This window comes from Lemur catta, chromosome 1 (genome assembly GCF_020740605.2).
Source record: "Lemur catta isolate mLemCat1 chromosome 1, mLemCat1.pri, whole genome shotgun sequence".
In the NCBI taxonomy this organism is placed as follows: Eukaryota; Metazoa; Chordata; class Mammalia; order Primates; family Lemuridae; genus Lemur; species Lemur catta.
In genome coordinates, this window is record NC_059128.1 from 218,496,570 (window position 1) to 218,513,569 (window position 17,000).

The following is a 17,000-nucleotide window of genomic DNA, read 5'->3' on the forward strand; positions in this document are numbered from 1 at the left end:
GGGGCGGGGCGAGAACAAAGCCAACCTCCTTGCCCCGCCCCCACTGGCTGGCTCGCTCTGCTCACCCCTCCCCCGTGCGGCGCCGGGAGCCTAGGAGCTGCTTCCCAGAACCTTGGCTAGGGCTCCCGGGTTGCCTCTGTACAGACTCGTACATCTCTCAAGCACCCTCACTCCTACCACCTTATGAGGCCATATTTCTATTTTATAGATCAGCAAACTGAGGCTTAGAGCTGACGCCAGTCCCCAAAGATGTTAGCTGACTTTCAGAATAATATCTCCTCTTTCCATTTAACCCGCATAAAAAGCTTAACTCCTTATGAAATCATGGAATATCAGCATTGGAGTGGGCCTTAGGGACCTATTATGAAATCACAGAATACTGACTTCTATGAAATCGTAGAATGTCTGTCTGCATTGGAATAGCGTAACCTCTCTTTACCACTGGAGAAGCTCATGGGCAGAAAGAGGAAGTGACCACTACTGTCACCTAGCCCGTCCACAGCACGTGAAGACCATCAGGGAGAACGGCACGTGAGATGGAGGGTGGGGTGGTGCCTGCAAGACAAGGAACACCTGGGCTACCAGACGCCAGGGGAGAGGGAGGGAAGAGACTGTCCTCACAGCCCTCAGAGGGAACCACACCTGCTGCACTGTGACTGTGGACTTCAAGCCTCCAGACCTGAGACAGTACCTTTCTGCTGTTTAAAGCCACCTGGTTTGTGGTACTTTATGGCCACCCTATGCACCCCCTCTCCTCCCGCTTCCATCTGTAGTCTACAGCCCACTCCTCTCCAGGGTCTTTTCTATTCCCCTTTCCTGATCAGGCCTCTTTGTCACCCTCACAACAGATCAGAGCAGCGCAGACTGAGCCACCCAGAACTGCCACCTCCGGTGGACCAGCCCCTGTGGATCACAGACGTCTAGGTCTGGAAGGGACCTTATCAAGCAGTCCCATGAGGTGGCTCTCCAGCCTCTCTCTCCAGCAGCCTCAGTGGCCAGCAGTTGCCACACCCCAACACAGTTCATTTTATCTTTGGACAGCTCTGACTCAGAAAGTTCTTCCTTAGATTGAGCTGACACCTGGTTCCTAGTCCACCGGTGTGGGGTGAGAGGGAGGATTCTACCCCATCTTACCCCTATGGCAGCAATCTGTCAGGTCTCTTGTCTCTGGGCTCAAGTGTCATCTCCCTTAACAGGGCTTTGTGCCTTGAGGACCATGGTCAGTTCTGTGTCCTTAGGCCTCTGCTCCTCAGAAATGGCTGCAGGGTTCCTGAAAATGATTCTGGTTTTATTATCTGACCTCCAGCCCCCAGCTGAGTTCCTAGCACAGAGGAAAGGGGCGAATGAATGCTGGATGGAGATAATGGAAGGGAAGTGAGCAGGAAGTGCAGAGGGGAAACACCTTTGCTAGTTGTAGAGCTGAATGTGTTCTCCAGGGATTTCCCCCAGCCAGGGGCCTCCACAGCCACCTTTGGCACTGGCCCCACCTCTGTTCCCAGCCAAGTGTCCACCAGAGCCCTCTTTCCAGTCCAGCCAGGACTTCCCAGTGGATCTGACTTCAGACCCTGCCAGCCCTGTCCAGCCCATGGGGCAGAGAGAGGGTTCTCAGTGAGGGGAAGCAGGGTGGCCACTTCTCTTCCCTTCCTGGGTCCTTTCCATCCCAGCATCCAGCACCTGTGTTGCCTCTCCTGCCTTGTCAGCAGCAGCTTAGGTCAGTGGTGGTAAGCCTATTTTCAGGGGAATACACAAAACTTCCCTGTATGTTCTAAATTATTGGGCGGATTTGCTTTGTTCCTGCTTGGGCTGGCAGTCATCACCCTGAACCTAACTGTGACTAGGCCCTTAATTAAGCATTGCCTTGCTTTGAGACCCTCTAATGAAAAGAGCTCCCACAGTATGACATAATATGTTTTATTACAGTTAATAAACTAAGAAACATCAGAACAGGAAGTGATGAAGAGTTCTCTGAAGAACCTTGCACTATTTTGTCCACTCCCAACCCCAGTAAAAGTTAATGCAGACGAAAACTTCCTTAACACTTAAAAAAATGAAATATTAGTTTGGCTGCAAGATTGTGAGTACCAGTACTGCTTTTCCTTATATTTTAGAATAGTTGAACCGCTTTATTCCTCACTGTGGCCCAAAGATTTCCAAATGCCTCTAAGCAGAGCTCTCCTTCTATGCCTCTGCTGAGGTTTGCTCCTGTAGGAAGTCATCTGGACCAAACAGCTCAAGCACTGAATTTGGCTGTATTTGTGTCATGTTTCCTGCATGTTGAGGGTTTGGCTGCCAAGACGTGGATTGTGAATGAGATCTTCTGTTTTGGTTTCCGTTTCTGGAAGTAGCTATTGAGCTCAAGGCAAATCATATATTTAAAAATATATACATGTTTAAAGATGATCTGGCAATTGTTTCTGCTTTCTTTCTGAAGACTTTATTCATCATGGTTGCCTGACCCAATCTAACATACTTGGAGGAGGAGAGGAGACACTTCTAAAGTACCTGCTTATGTGGCTGAGTCAATCAGCCCTCTGTTTGCTGGAATAGACTACTAAGGCCGACTCCACTGGGTTTCCCACCAAGAACAGAGTTCCACAGCTAGCAATGGCTCCCATGGCTGGCTTGAGTCATCAACCAGGTTCACAGAGTAGAGAAATGGGTAGTGCCCCACCCCAACCTCTGGAAAAGTACCTAAGAGTTGTGACTTAATATGACCACTGAGTCAGCAACAATTCTTTTCTTGCCAAGAATAGCATATTGTTCTTTTCCTTTTCAGGTAATCCCCCCATGGGACAAGAAGATTACAGATTTTGCAGTATGAATTCATTGTAGAAATTCATGGTAGCAGGGACAAGATTACTTAAACAAAATACAAAAAGTATGAGAGAGACAAGAACAAAGATTAATCATTTTTCTGCTTAAAAGATGGCTTAGATTTGCAACCATGGAACACTCCACTGTTTCTCTTCTCTTCCAAAACATCTACAAAAAGGATTCCTGAACCTCATCACAAAAGGCTTCAAGTGTCCAAAATTCTTTTCTGAGAAGACTCACAGAGTATATGTCCCCCTCTGGTACACAAAAGTTTTATTAGTCCCTAGATATTTCCTGACCCTTTAAAAACTAGTTAAATCCAGAGAATCTAGACAAATACTCTTTTCAAAACCTATGAAACAAAAACTGGAAAGAAAGAAGGCAGGATAAGTAGCGTGACAAGCCTTTAAATGTTAAGTAAGAAATGTGAATTATTTTCTTTGCTAAGCTATGAATTTATCTTGTGCCTGCCAGAAATCACTCAGTTTTTCATGGCTGTAAATTTTCCTTAAGTGTTAACTGGTTTTGTTTGTAAATTGCTGCAAGAAATAAGCAAGCAATGCCATATTTTGCAGTTTCATTGTGTCAGTTTGGCCAAATTCTATTGCATTTTATAATTCTATGAACTCATAATGGGATAAGAAGTATAGGTTTTGATTCAGAATGTATTGATATAAACACTTCATGGAAAACTCTAAATATATTTTGAAGCCTAATTAGTCAAAAGTCACAATAGGAAGACTTTTTTTTTTACTTTAATACTGTATTTATGCTCATTAGAAATTTCTGAAATTTCTAATATTATCATTTTTCTTTGACTATTGTAAAAATCTCCAGATTGGTCTACAGACCTCCACTTTCCTCACTGTCCATTCATCTTCACACTGTTCTCATATTTAAAAAAATGGATCATGAATGATCCTTACTTGATAAATTCAACTCTGCTTTGTCACACATGGTGTTAGGCGTGAGGCCAACAGTTAGACCCTTCTCTCTTTTTTGTTTTTTACTCAAGGAACCAGTCGCAGTGGCTGCCTCATTGCATAGGATACAGTCCAGATTCCTCCGACCTTCGCAATATGGCCTCATCTGTTTTTATAGGCCCCTTTCTTTTCACATCCACTTCCTTTCCCCATGTTCTTCACACCAGTCACACTGCCCTTCTCAAGATGCCAGAGCACCCCATGTTCCCTTCCTTTTTCGTGCCCTTACTAATCTGTGTGAAATGCTGTCCCCTATTCTTGCCCTTAAGTGACCCCTGTTCAAAGGCCATCTCCTTCCCTGACCCCACACAGGCAGAGTGGATCTTCACCTCCACTGAGAGCCCAGAACCGCTTGCATTCGTCTATGTCACAGTATGATCATTGTCTGAGTGTCTGAGCCTCCTACTGTGGCCTGTTCGGGAGCAGGTGCAAGTCTTTCTCCTCTTACTGCCCAACAGCATGGATTAATGAATGCAGCGTCTGCCATAAGAAGCCTTCAGTAAGTGCTGGTTGAATCAGTGAATAAATGAATAAACTGTTCTGAAATCTCCCCTCCCTGCATAATGGTGCCCATAAAAACATCAATTTCTTAGACAGCAGTCTGATCATCTATCTTGTTCTACATGGCAGAGTGAGGTATTAAGAGCTATTATACAATGCTGGAAATTGGAAAGACTGCTGAGTAGATAGAGAAGGCATTAAAAGCAGGAGGTTGTCCTGTCAACAATCAGTCAGAAATCTCCACTGAGGGCTGTTATATACCAGGCCCTTTTCTGTTTTTGATTTTTTTTTTTTGTATGCCCAGTCATACAGAACCAGCCCATTTTCTAAGTACTGTCTATTGCTCAGTTTATTTAGTAAAATAAACTACAGCAGGTACAGCAGGTATTTCCTTTCTTTTCATTTTAGGCACAGAACCTTTTCTTAAAAAAAATTCCTCATTATTAGACCCTCCACCCACACATACACACATGTGCATACACACGCACCCAGTTTTGTGTGTCTCTCCCAGCTCTGGTTCTGTGTTCCGGGAGAGCACTGCTGCTTTCACTAGTGCGTCTTCCCCTCTGTGTCAGCCAGGTGTTCTGATCGAGTGGGCCCGTGCTCTAGATGCTGTTCAAGACCCTCTGAGTTTTCCTGAGGCTAAGCAGGGGTGGGAGGGAACCGTCAATAGGAACCACAAAGCTCTTACTAGAGAAACCGGTGTTGCTTTCTCCCCGCAGACTCCTCCAGGGGAAAGCGGTGCTAAGGGGGACTGAGGGGAAAGGCTCAGGCTTGGGAATCCAGCAGCCGGGCCGAGTGGGCTGGTGGTCTCCGTGCACACTTTGATCTGTGAAACATAAAGCAGGAAATGCCGGAGGCTTCCAGTACTCCTTTCTCATATCTCCTATCAAGAACATTCTAGGGCACAAAAGAGTTTGCCTGTCCCGATTTCTCATATATGGAGATTTTCTAGCCAGTGTCTTGAATGGAATTCAATTAAAAATGAAGCCAACGTGAAAACTAGCTTTGTTTCTTGATTTTTTTATTTTTTTTATTTTTTAGCAGGGCAGCTATACTAGAATGTTCTTTCTAACTGCCTGTCATTAATGGTTTACCTACTTGGAAGCACAACCTTGTCCAAGACAGACCCCTAATCAACACTAATTTTATCTTAATTTTATGAAAATCTACCACACCCCTAATATTCTGACATCTTAAATACACTGCTCAGCTGTGCTTGTCAAAGACAATTCTTTTAAAAAAAATTTTTTAGGCACCCAAACCCCACACTCTTTTTATTTTTACTTATTTATTTAATTTATTTTTTTGTCGAAGGCAATTCTATTTGCCACATTTCGGAAGAAAATCCAGAGCATGTCTGACTCTGTGTTCAGAAGGGCTGCAGGTGCAAGATTGTGGAGCTGAAACTCACTTTGATCTTGCTAGGTCCCTCCATAAAGGAAACAATTAACTAAGGCTGTGGAACAAACACCCTCAGGGTTTTCCAAGGTCAGAGAGAATGTATAAAAACATTAACTGCTTTTGTTTCATATTTTTTCTGCCTCCACAGAGGGACACAGAAATCAAGAAAATTTATACAGAGTGGGCAGGAACAAAACCTTCTGGTTCATCAAGTCAGCATACTTATTGAATGTGAGATTATACTTCTTGAAGGATAGAAGATAATACAATTAAGTTAGTGCTGTAATAGCTCTAAGAAGAATTGAGCACAAATGTTTTTTGCTGCCCCCACAAGCACTGAACTCTTCTTTCAATCTTTTCGGTTCTGGGACCCAGCCAAGCCCTTCCCTCCTGGGACAGCGGCTTCCAGGAGCCAACTAGTCTAGTCCAGCCAGCTCTCAGGGACTCAGATGCTGTGGTGGACAAGCCCTTTCACACCCAAGGCCAGTCCTTTGGCTGGGCCTCCCAGACCTGTCACCCTCAGCCCCCTGGACATGCAGCGTTTTTCCCACTGTCATATTCGCACACCTCAGTGCAGCTTCTCCTCCACAGTCCTGTCTGCTGGGCTCCAGCCTTCATTCTGCACAAACAAACTGCTTATACTCACAGTGATATTCAGAATATCTGATAACCCGAAAGGTGTGGGCTTGCCCCAACCAAACAGGAAGGAAAATGGCCATCATGCAGGCATGGTTTCATGGAATTCATAGAGGCCTCTGCTGTACCAAGTGTTACCTCTTTTGTTTTGGGGCTCACTGGGGAGACCCAGAGGTGGTGAAGTGGTGGAGAACATTCTGGAGGCTCAAAAGAGTGGCTGCCCACCAAGTGGTACTGTTGTGCTGGTACACACCACTGAGTATCAGCCCGCCTGAGACCCCAAATGCCTTCCTACATTGCTGCCTGCACTCCTCACCTTAGCAGAATTCTGATTTTTCTGTCATGCAGCTCTCACAAATAATGGCTGGCAGTTTACCCATGTGCCACGGAGCACAGGGCTGGGCAGGAGCCGGTTTTTTTCCTTGCCTCCTAAGGCCACTGCTTCCTCCATCATCACTCTGCCCATCCCGACGCACTCCCCAAGGGAGACACTCCTCCTTCGGGAGGCTCCTGTCCACTGTCTATCCCTGTCTGCCCTTCCAGCGGCTGCCATCTGCTAAGCTCCTGCCAATCTCTAAAGCCTGCCTTCCTTCTTCCCTTCCCTTCCCTTCCCTTCCCTTCCCTTCCCTTCCCTTCCCTTCCCTTCCCTTCTCTTCCCCTCCCTCCCTCTCTCTCTCTCTCTTTCTCTCTCTCTCTCTCTCTCTCTTCTTTCTTTCGACAGAGTTTTGCTCTGTCTCCCAGGCTAGAGTGCTGTGGCGTCATCATAGCTCACTGCAACCTCCAACTCCTGGGCTCAAGCGATCCTCCTGCCTCAGCCTCCCAAGTAGCTGGGACTACAGGTGTGAGCCACCACACCTGGCTAACTTATTTTTTTTTTTTTGTAGAGACAGAGTCTCACTATGTTGCTTAGGCTGGTCTCAAACTCCTGGTCTCAAGTGATCCTCCCACCTCAGCCTCCCAACGTGCTGGGATTACACTCGTGAGCCACAGTGCCTGGCCTTCCAATCTCTAAATTCCATCAAGAACTTTGGCTCATTTTTTTCTCATTAAATATTTATTAAGCATTTACTGTGCCAAACAGTTTGCTGCATGTAAAAAGATGCACGATTCTCAATTTTTTTTTTTTTTTTTTGAGACAGAGTCTCACTCTGTTGCCCAGGCTAGAGTGCTGTGGCATCAGCCTAACTCACAGCAACGTCAAACTCCTGGATTCAGCCTCCTGAATAGCTGGGACTACAGGTGTGCACTACCATGCCCGGCTAATTTTTTCTATTTTTAGTTGAGACGGGGGTCTTGCTTTTGCTCAGGCTGGTCTTGAACTCCTGACCTCAAGGGATCCTCCTATCTTGGGCTCTCAGAGTGCTAGGATTACAGGTGTGAGCCACTGTGCCCAGCCAATGCACAATTCTTATCCCTAAAGGTGAGCACATAGTTTAATGAAGAAATGTAAAACAAAGAATTACAAGACTAGGTGGTAAATGCCTCAAAGGACATGCAGTATTTACAAACACAGAAGCATCCACACTTGGAAATGGTGGAATATTAGTTTCCTGTGGCTGCTGGCAAGTACCACAAGTACCACAAACTGGGAGGTGTAAACAACAGACATTTATTCTCTCACAGTTCTGAGGGCTAGAAATCCAAAATCACAGTGTCAGCAGCACCCCACTCCCTCTGAGACTCTGGGAGAATCCTTCCTTCCTCTCCCCAGCTTCTGGCGGTGGCTGGCATTCCTTGGCTTGCAGCCCCATTGCTCTGATCTCTGCTCTGTCAGCACATAGTGTTCGCCCTGTGTGTCTTCACATGGCTATTTCCTTTCCTATAAGGACATTATCCATATTGTACTAGGAGCCCACCCTAATGACCTCATCTTGATTCAATATGCAAAGACCCTATTTCCAAATAAGGTCACATTCGCAGGTACTGGGAGTTAGGACTGCAAGGTATCTTTTGGGGGACACAGTTCAACCTGTAACAGTTGGATGGGAAGGAAAGCAAGGCAGAGAGAGAGAAGCCTGTCTCGACAGACGGACAGGATGAGCAGGTAAATTAGAGTCAGCCAGGTAGAGTAGGGGAGGGGGAAGGGTGTCATGTCCTCTGCACTGATGTGTCCAAAAACTGAGGCCTGAGAGGATGACGCTTCTGGAAACTGGGAGCGATTCAGTCTGGCAGGTGTACGGGTCTGCGCCATGCTGTGGCAGAGCCAGGGCGCGCCTCTGGTAGTCTCCCCACACAAACATACTTGCACTCCCTTACTCTCCCTTTCCGGCTGACAGCAGCCAGACACCTTAGACTTCTATTTCCCCATCACTTCCCATACTCAATTGGTTCCTCAATCCACACAATTCTGCCTCTTAAAACTGTCCTAAACCTACCTTCTCCTTTCTAGCCCCACCGCCTAGTTCAGGGCCCATCATTACACACCTTAGTGCACTGGTCCTCCCACTTTCAGGCCTGCCCATCCCTGCGGCATCTTCCTCTGCTGCCAGAGCCACCGCTCAGTGCTCAGGACAGTGCCCTCCCCAGGGAGAAGGTGCCTGGGCGGGCGGTGGGTGGATGCCCATGGCATCAGGAGTGAGGTTGCCTTAGCCTGCTGGCTGAGCGTCACAGCCCCTTCCTCATCAGACCCTGGCAAGACAGAATGTTTGCTTTCCAGAGGACTCCAGCTTCTGATCTGGTCTTTAGGAACTTTTTTTCCCCACCATGAATTAATAAGTTGGGATTCTGATTTCATTTTTAAAATGCAAGTTAAATTATTTCCTAGAATTGAATCCTTCCATCACTCCCCTTCACCTTCTGATTGAAATCCCAGCTCCTTGTCATGGTTTGCAAAGCTGTCAGTGATCCGACCTTGGACCACCTATCTAGTCTCCTATCCTGCTGCTCCTCCACAGGACCCTGGGCCCTGGCTGCTACTGAATTATTTGAGCTCCTGAGGAGTGGCAGTCTTTCTTCTGCCTGGGATGCTGCCTCCTCCCCCTTCTGTTTGCAGCTAACTCCAGCTTGTTTTTCCCAGTGTGGCTCAGGATTTGCTGCTGAAGGAAGCCTTCCCCACCTCTTCCAGGCAGGGTCAGGTAGCCCTCCTCTGTGTCCCCATAATCCCCCATTCCACCCTCGATGACAGCCTCCTAATCCTGTGTGATTTCCAAATCTAAGTGGTTGGTTTTCTTGTTTATCTTTCCCTCAAGAGTGAGAGCAACTCCAGCAGGCTCCAGGCCAGTTCTCCCAAAAGCAGTGTACCCAAGTCATTGTTCTTTCGGCATTTATTTTTTTGTCTAATTTTTGGCATTTTTATTTTGCTTTTTCTTGATGGAATGGCTGAATTTCTACAGACATTAGCTGGACTCTAAGGCACCCCCCTTCAAAGAGGTAGTGTTTGTACCCAAAATTGCTGCTGACCCACGAAGATTGAGCTGGAGCAGGGAGCAGGCAGCTGGCAGCACGGCCGTGGCTGAGATGTGACGTCACGGGACACTCTGAAGACCAGTCTGTGGGGGGATCGCAACCGCAAATGCTTGACACAACTTGCTGTCCGTCACCCGTAATATTTGCTACAAATTAAGATTTATGATTTTTGGTATTTATAATTCGTATTTCAGAATTACTATATTATTTTGTGATTTTTGAGATCTTGATTAACAGTAAATAAAAAAAGAACAGCCACAAGGGAACTAAACAACATCATCATTCATAAAATGTTGTAAACCTCATGTGAGCTAATTTGAAATATGAAGTCTGAAGTGCTTTGGGTCAAAATAATTTTAAATATCCTTAAAATGCCAAAAAGATAGGAACAAAGAAAAGAACAGATTTTTTTTAAAAGTGCTCAAAAAGGGATTGATTAAGCCAGGCTCCACACCCGATTGTGTTAACTTCATTCCTCTTCACTGGAAGTAGGGAGTACAAAGATGGGTGAGATGGGTTCCTGCCCATCTCAGTGGGAGAGACAGGCTGGCAACACAACAGTTAAGAATCAGGGAGATAATGTAGGTAAATAGTTTAGACTTGACGAGTTGGATTTATCTTTGGAGGTAGTCATTCTAAGAACAAGAACTAGCTGCCTTCCTGCCAAAGCTAGTTTGTGAGGATTGGATTTCTTAGATATAATCCAAACAATGAGTCAAGGCTGGGCACGATGGCTCACACCTGTAATCCCAGCACTTTGGGAACCTAAGGTGGGAGGATCGCTTGAGGCCAACAGTTTGAGATCAGCCTGGGCATCATAGTGAGATCTGGTCCGTACAGAAAATTTAAAAATCAGCTGGGTATGGTGGTGCGTGCCTGTATCCCAGCTACTTGGGAGGTTAAGGTGGGAGCCTTGCTTGAGCCCAGGAGTTTGAAGCTGCAGGGAGCTATAATTGGGCCACTACATTCCAGCCTTTGTGACAGAAAAAGACCTTGTCTCAACAACAACAAAACCCAAACCCAGAAAACACAGGAGTGAGTCAAACCAGTCCCCAAAGCAAATAACTGAAAACACTGGGTAGGCTATCAATCATTGTCCCTCAGGCAGAAAGTTACCATACTTTTTTTTTCTTGCTGGTATCGAATTTGGTGGCTCAATGCAATATTTTCTGGGTTGTTCTGTGGATTCTGTTTCGAGAGAGCTGCCCCCTTACCTGGATGGTTTCCTTTGAGTTTTATTATTCAGAAGTAATTATTCTTCATTTTAAATTGCTTTGCTTTGTCCTTTTTCTCCCCAAGTTTTGTGTTAAACATCTAGGGTGCTGTCATTCTGTGTTGAAAATTTCTTAGGAAATCACCCATCGTTTGCTCTTTGTGGACTTAAAGGGAGATATTTTCTTTAAGGTGGTGGTGGAGTGGTTGCTACCATACTAGACATAATTAGTGAATAATGGTAGTTAACAAAGAGGTTTATGTGAGAGCTAGGAAAGTTCTGTAAGATAGGTTATTCTTTGATAAATCACTCGTCTTCATAAAGTCCCCCCTTACTGTGGGTAATCCTTTTGCTATTGGTTGGCAATGAACTTACTTATGAGAAGATATGATACCTTATGGCTTTTATTTGTTTGAAATGAAAAAAAATTGTTTCTCCTTTCAATAACAGACAGTGGTACTTTTCTGTTATAATTCAAAATGGGCTTCAGAATGGGTGACACTTTCAAAGAGAAAGGAGAAAGGATGAATGAATGAGCTTGGGGGTATACTTTCTATAACACATAAAGGGACAATGAGAACTGGATACAGATAAAACACTTATGCTTATTAAGAAAATAGTAATATTTTTCAGTTGATGTATTAAGTACTCACAATCATTTGCATCTCAAATCACAAGGAGGCGGCATAGTCTCATGGGAGGAGGGGGAAGTGGGTGTGTGGAGCTCCTATTCTTCATGCTTCCTGTGCCGTCCTTGTCCAGATGGCCCCCAGGAGCCATCTGGGAAGGTCTCACAAAGTCATTCAGTTCCTCTGCTTCCTGGTAGAGTTTATCCCTTAACCACGTGAAATAGTATCACCCTAAGGCTAAAAATAACCAGAGTCTGAGTCCAAGACTTCCATGTTGACCATCTCACGTACCTGGTAGCCCTGGGGAGCAGGGTGTTCTCATCTCACTCATCTCTAATAACAGAGTACCATCAAGCCTAGCCAAAGTTACTTCCTTAACAATTAGTCCTGGAATGCAACCCCCTATGCAGTGGCTATTGACTTGCCAAATGTAACACTGACTTTACACCATAGTAAATTTTTTATTTTTATTTTTTATAGAGATGGGATCTCACCATGTTGCCCAGGCTGGTCTTAAACTCCTGGCCTCAAGCAATCTTCCTAACTTGGCCTCCCAACGTGCTAGGATTACACACAAAAGCCACCACACCCAGCCTTATACTATAGTTTTTTGTCTTAGAGTGCAGTTTTGTTTTGTTTGTAGGAAAAAGGTAAAAATAAGGTAAAAACCCCAAATCATCCTATGTGTAAATTACTTCCCTGATAGAAATCAGAATCTAAGTTTCAAGTCACAACTATAACTGGCTATATAGTTTTGTTCAGTGACTTCACTTGGCTGGGCTTCGGTTTCCTCATTTGGAAAATGACTGTGCATATAAGGGGATGATATTCCAGTGGTCAGTTGTGGGAACATATCAGATAGAGCAAACTGGGGAGTAATTGCAGTCAAATATGTTGACACACTTGAATATAAGATAGTTATATCTGGGTTATGTTTTCACTTCTATGCCTCATTCTTTCTGGGTCCTGGGATATTTTTTCAGCATCTGCATTCATTTGTTCATTCACTCACTCATTTATTTAATAAATATTTATTGTCTCAATATGTGCCAGGCACTGTCCTAGGCTCTGAGTATACAAGCATATACAAGAAGCGCATGATTCTTGCTTTCAGAGAGCCTACATTCTAGTGGGAGAGATGGACAATAAATACATAAGCAAATAAATAAACAAGATCATTGCAGATTATAAAAAGTGGTAAGAAAGAAACAAAAAGGATGATGTGATGGAAGGTAACTGGGGCACTCAGTTTTAGGTAGATGCCTCTAGAGATGCCATCTGAGCTGAGACTTGACAAATGAAATGTCAACAACTTCAGCTTGTAAGTCTGCCACGATAGAAAGGTTATTCTTATTAGTAATTTGTGGGTGCAAAAATGACCCATCTAGACTGTTTCCAATGCACAATACACTTTGTTGACAAGACGCTTAAGCAAAATGCCACAGATGTCAGCTTCAACTTTGTGGATTTCCATAGCATCTTCTAGTCAGATTGGTCCTGATCATTACTAACCACTCCTTCATTTGGGGAGGGAGGACACAGGGCATCCTCTGACTCTGTGGTGGTCACACTAGCTCTCACCAGTCCTGCTTGGACTAGGCTGCACGCAAAGAACAAACATCCCCTTAATCACAGCTGAACTGTGCTGACAAAGGAGTGGCCACCTGCTTCCTCCAGCCCTGCCTATGCCAATTAGGAGTTCCTGAGCCCATTGGTTACCTCCTGGGGACAGAGCTGACTCACAGAGCACTGGCAGCAATTTTGGCCTGGGAGGGGTGGGAGAGAGAAGGCTTGGATTAAAAGCAGGCAGAACTGGTGGCTGCCTAGTAACGTGACTGGAATTTTTCTCCACTGACATGTCCACAATACTTGAAAGTCTACTGCTAGGAGTTAGCATCCAATCCACTTGGTTTTGAAAGTTTTTTATTTGGTTTTTGGTTTTTGGTCTTCAGATCTCCCATTAATGTGAATTTTTCAAGGAGGGGCCACTCTTTAAACATAATTGGACATCTTAAAAAAGACTCACCAAAAATTCTAAAGACGGCAAGAGTCAGGTTATAGGTGTCATGCCCTGGATCTCATCTTATCCAGAATTGCCCCACATGTGAAATGACAAATGTGTATACCCTACTCTTAAGGCATGACTCCTAGTCTTCTAACTTTCCTACTGAGTTACCTTCATTGCATTGTTCTTCATACTCCTGAAGACCTCTTTCTTTGGCTCACAGTCTATGTTTGACTTAAGACACATTCACAGAGAACTGGGACTCAATGTGGAGGGCTATGATTCTATGTCTGTGTGTGTGTGTGATTTTATAACTTTATTTGACAATCAGTGGTTAGTTCTGATTCCCACTGTCTACAGATTTTTCAAAATGGTGACAAGTCCATAGGTAATCAATATACAGAGCTTGTTTGGTGAATCTTCATCCTCCTTATGTTTTCTGGACAACCGCACATAGGTCTGGTATGAGACAATCCTTGTTTCTTTGGCCCACACAGCTTTGTTGAGCCTGGTATCAGAGTGCACAGCTAGAGTCCCCATCTCCTTTACAGCAAATTTCTGGGTCTCTCTGACTGCCTGAGGGGCGTGCTTCTTGAAGCCCTCTCCATGGATGCACCTGTGAATGTTGATGGCATATTCTTGGGTTGGCACCTCATTGATGGCAGAAAAGCCCCCTTTTCTTCTGGCCACCCTTTTTGCAGGAGCCATTCTGCTGGGCCCAAGTTGGAAGCCTGTATCTGCTGTTACCTGCCATTCATCTTAAGAAATGAAACATTACTGTGATAGGCTGAAAAAATACTCCTCCAAAGATACCAGGTATTGATCCCAGAAACCTGTAAATGTTAAATTTGGAAAAAGGGTCTTTGGAGATGTGATTAGATTAAGCCTCTTCAGATGGTGAGATTAAGCTAGATTATCCAGGTGGGCCCAAAATGCAATCACGTGTATCCTTATAAAAGGGAGGCAGAAGGAGATTGTATACACACACATACCTACATACACATACACATACACATACACATACATACACACAGGAGAAGGCCCTGTGAAGACAGAGCAGATTTAAAGATTGGAATGATGTGGCCGTAAACCAAGGAATGCTGGCAGCCACCCAGACCCAGAAGAGGTGAGGAACAGTTTCTCCCCTAGAGCCTCCGGAGGAGCACAGCCCTACCTGCACCTTCATTTTGTCCCAATGCTACTGATTTTGGATTTCTGGCCTCCAGAACTGTGAGAGAATAAATTTCTGGTGTTTCAAGTCACCCAGTTTGTGGTAGTTTGTTACAGCAGCCACAGAAACCAATACAATTACCAGTGCAATGAAAGCCATTTGTCTTCCCCTACCCAATTGCAGTCCCCTCCCTCTACTCTCTGGTGGTAACTAGGACCTTGAATTTGGTGTTTATTATTCCCTAAATTTCATTATACTTTTATCACAACTGTATGTATTCTGAAATAATGTCATTTTATATGTAGCACACTGTATCCTTCTGTATATTGCTTTTTGCTCAACATACTTTATAGATTATATATGTTGATACATGTAGCTCTAGTTTTCGCTGTTGCATAGTTTTCCACTGTGTGTGTGTGTGTGTGTGTGTGTGTGTGTGTGTGTATGTATGTTACCACAAGTTTTAAATCAATTCTTTTGTTGAGGGACATTTAGATTCTTTCCAGTTTTTCAATCTTTCAGACAGTGCTGCAACAAACATTTCTGTTTGTGTCTCCTTGTGCTCACGTGCAGAAGTATTTTTAGGATATTTACCAGAGACAAAAGTTATTAGGTCATCTTCAGCTCTACTATTAATAGATATTGCCAAATTGCTCTGCAAAAGAATTGATGTATACTTGGTGGGTCGGATTTTGACAGAAGAACACTTAAAGAGTAATGATGTGTACTAAAGGTGCAGAGATGGGAGACATGGGAAGTGGTAATAAGTCAGTTCTCTTTGAAAAAGCAATGGTTCTCAGTCAAGGCATGGAAGCAAATATGAATCACTTGGGGGAATGTTTTGCAATCTTTTGCCCTCTTTTGACCATTCTCTCCCCATTCTGGGGCATGGCACTAGACTTACCAGAGGATCGGGTTGAACTAGAAGGAGGTTTTAGGGTCTCCACTGCAAACAGCAGTAGCAAAAATAAAAAAGGAAAAGAAAATCACCCATAATCCCACCACTCCAACACATTAATTGCTTTCATTTTCTCTGTTCACTTTTAGTCCTTGATTTTATGCCATCATTTGATGTAGCTATAAATACAGCCTAGTTAAAATGCTGCATTCTTTTTTTCACTCAACATTATATTGTGAACACTTTTGTCTTAGGACTATTTTGGTTACAAGGAACAATTACTCAGTCAAGTTAAATTATCTCAGAAAAAAAGGTGTGCATGTGTGTATGCACGTGCCTAATCTTACATAAATTCAAGGACAGGAAACTAAGGTAGCTAAGCCCCACAGGAATTGGAGCCAGGACATGGAAAGCCACCACTACTGAAGCTGCTCTGTCAGGGGCTCTGGGGTCGGGGCTGGGGGGAGGTCTCTGCTTATTTCTGCATTTCTGCTCTACGCTTACAATTTCAGCTGTGCGTTGCCCATAATAGCCACCACAAACTCCATGACCCTACAGTTCCAGAGTTTTCAATCATCCTCTTTCCAGATTGCCTAATGTCAAATACTGATTTTTTTTTTTTTTTAAACAGGGTCTTGCTCTGTCACCCAGGCAGGAGTGCAGTGTCACTGCAGCCTCGAACTGCTGGGCTCAAGTGATCCTCCTGCCTCAGCCTCCCAAGTAGCTGGGACTACAAGGACACACCACCACCTTGGCTACTTCAAATACTGATTTGATCCTCCCAATTTATCTTTTCCATTTAGTAAGGCAACAAAAGTCAGAGGTTTCTGTTCAGCCTGTGGATTTGCTGTCACTAGTTCAGGTGGACACACCTTGGTCCAATCAGGTGTGGCTAGGGAGGCAGAGTCACATGCTCCAGACTCCAGCTCTGCCGGGCAGAGAGCAGCATGGCTGTGTGCTGCGACTCCCCCAGCACTGAGTGTGGCTCCGCAGTCCTCACAGCTACAAATTTTAATGAATGCCTGCATTACCTCAAGCGCTATTTTGTAATTTATAATATCATTCTTCTGCTGTTAGTTTAGCTTCTTTTAATTTGGGGGCTGTTATAAGTTAAAACTACGAACATTTTTGTGCATACATCTTCCCTTTCATCGAGATTATATAAAATAATCTTTAAATTACATAGAGATTACATTCTCTGAGCACCTTCAGAATGTAAAACATAATCTTGCAACTTCTTTTTTTGTTTTGTTTTGTTTAATCTGTGTATTTGCTAGAGATTTCTACTTAAGTAGCTATGGACAAAAACAATAGGATGTGGTATCTGGGATTGGCTTCGAA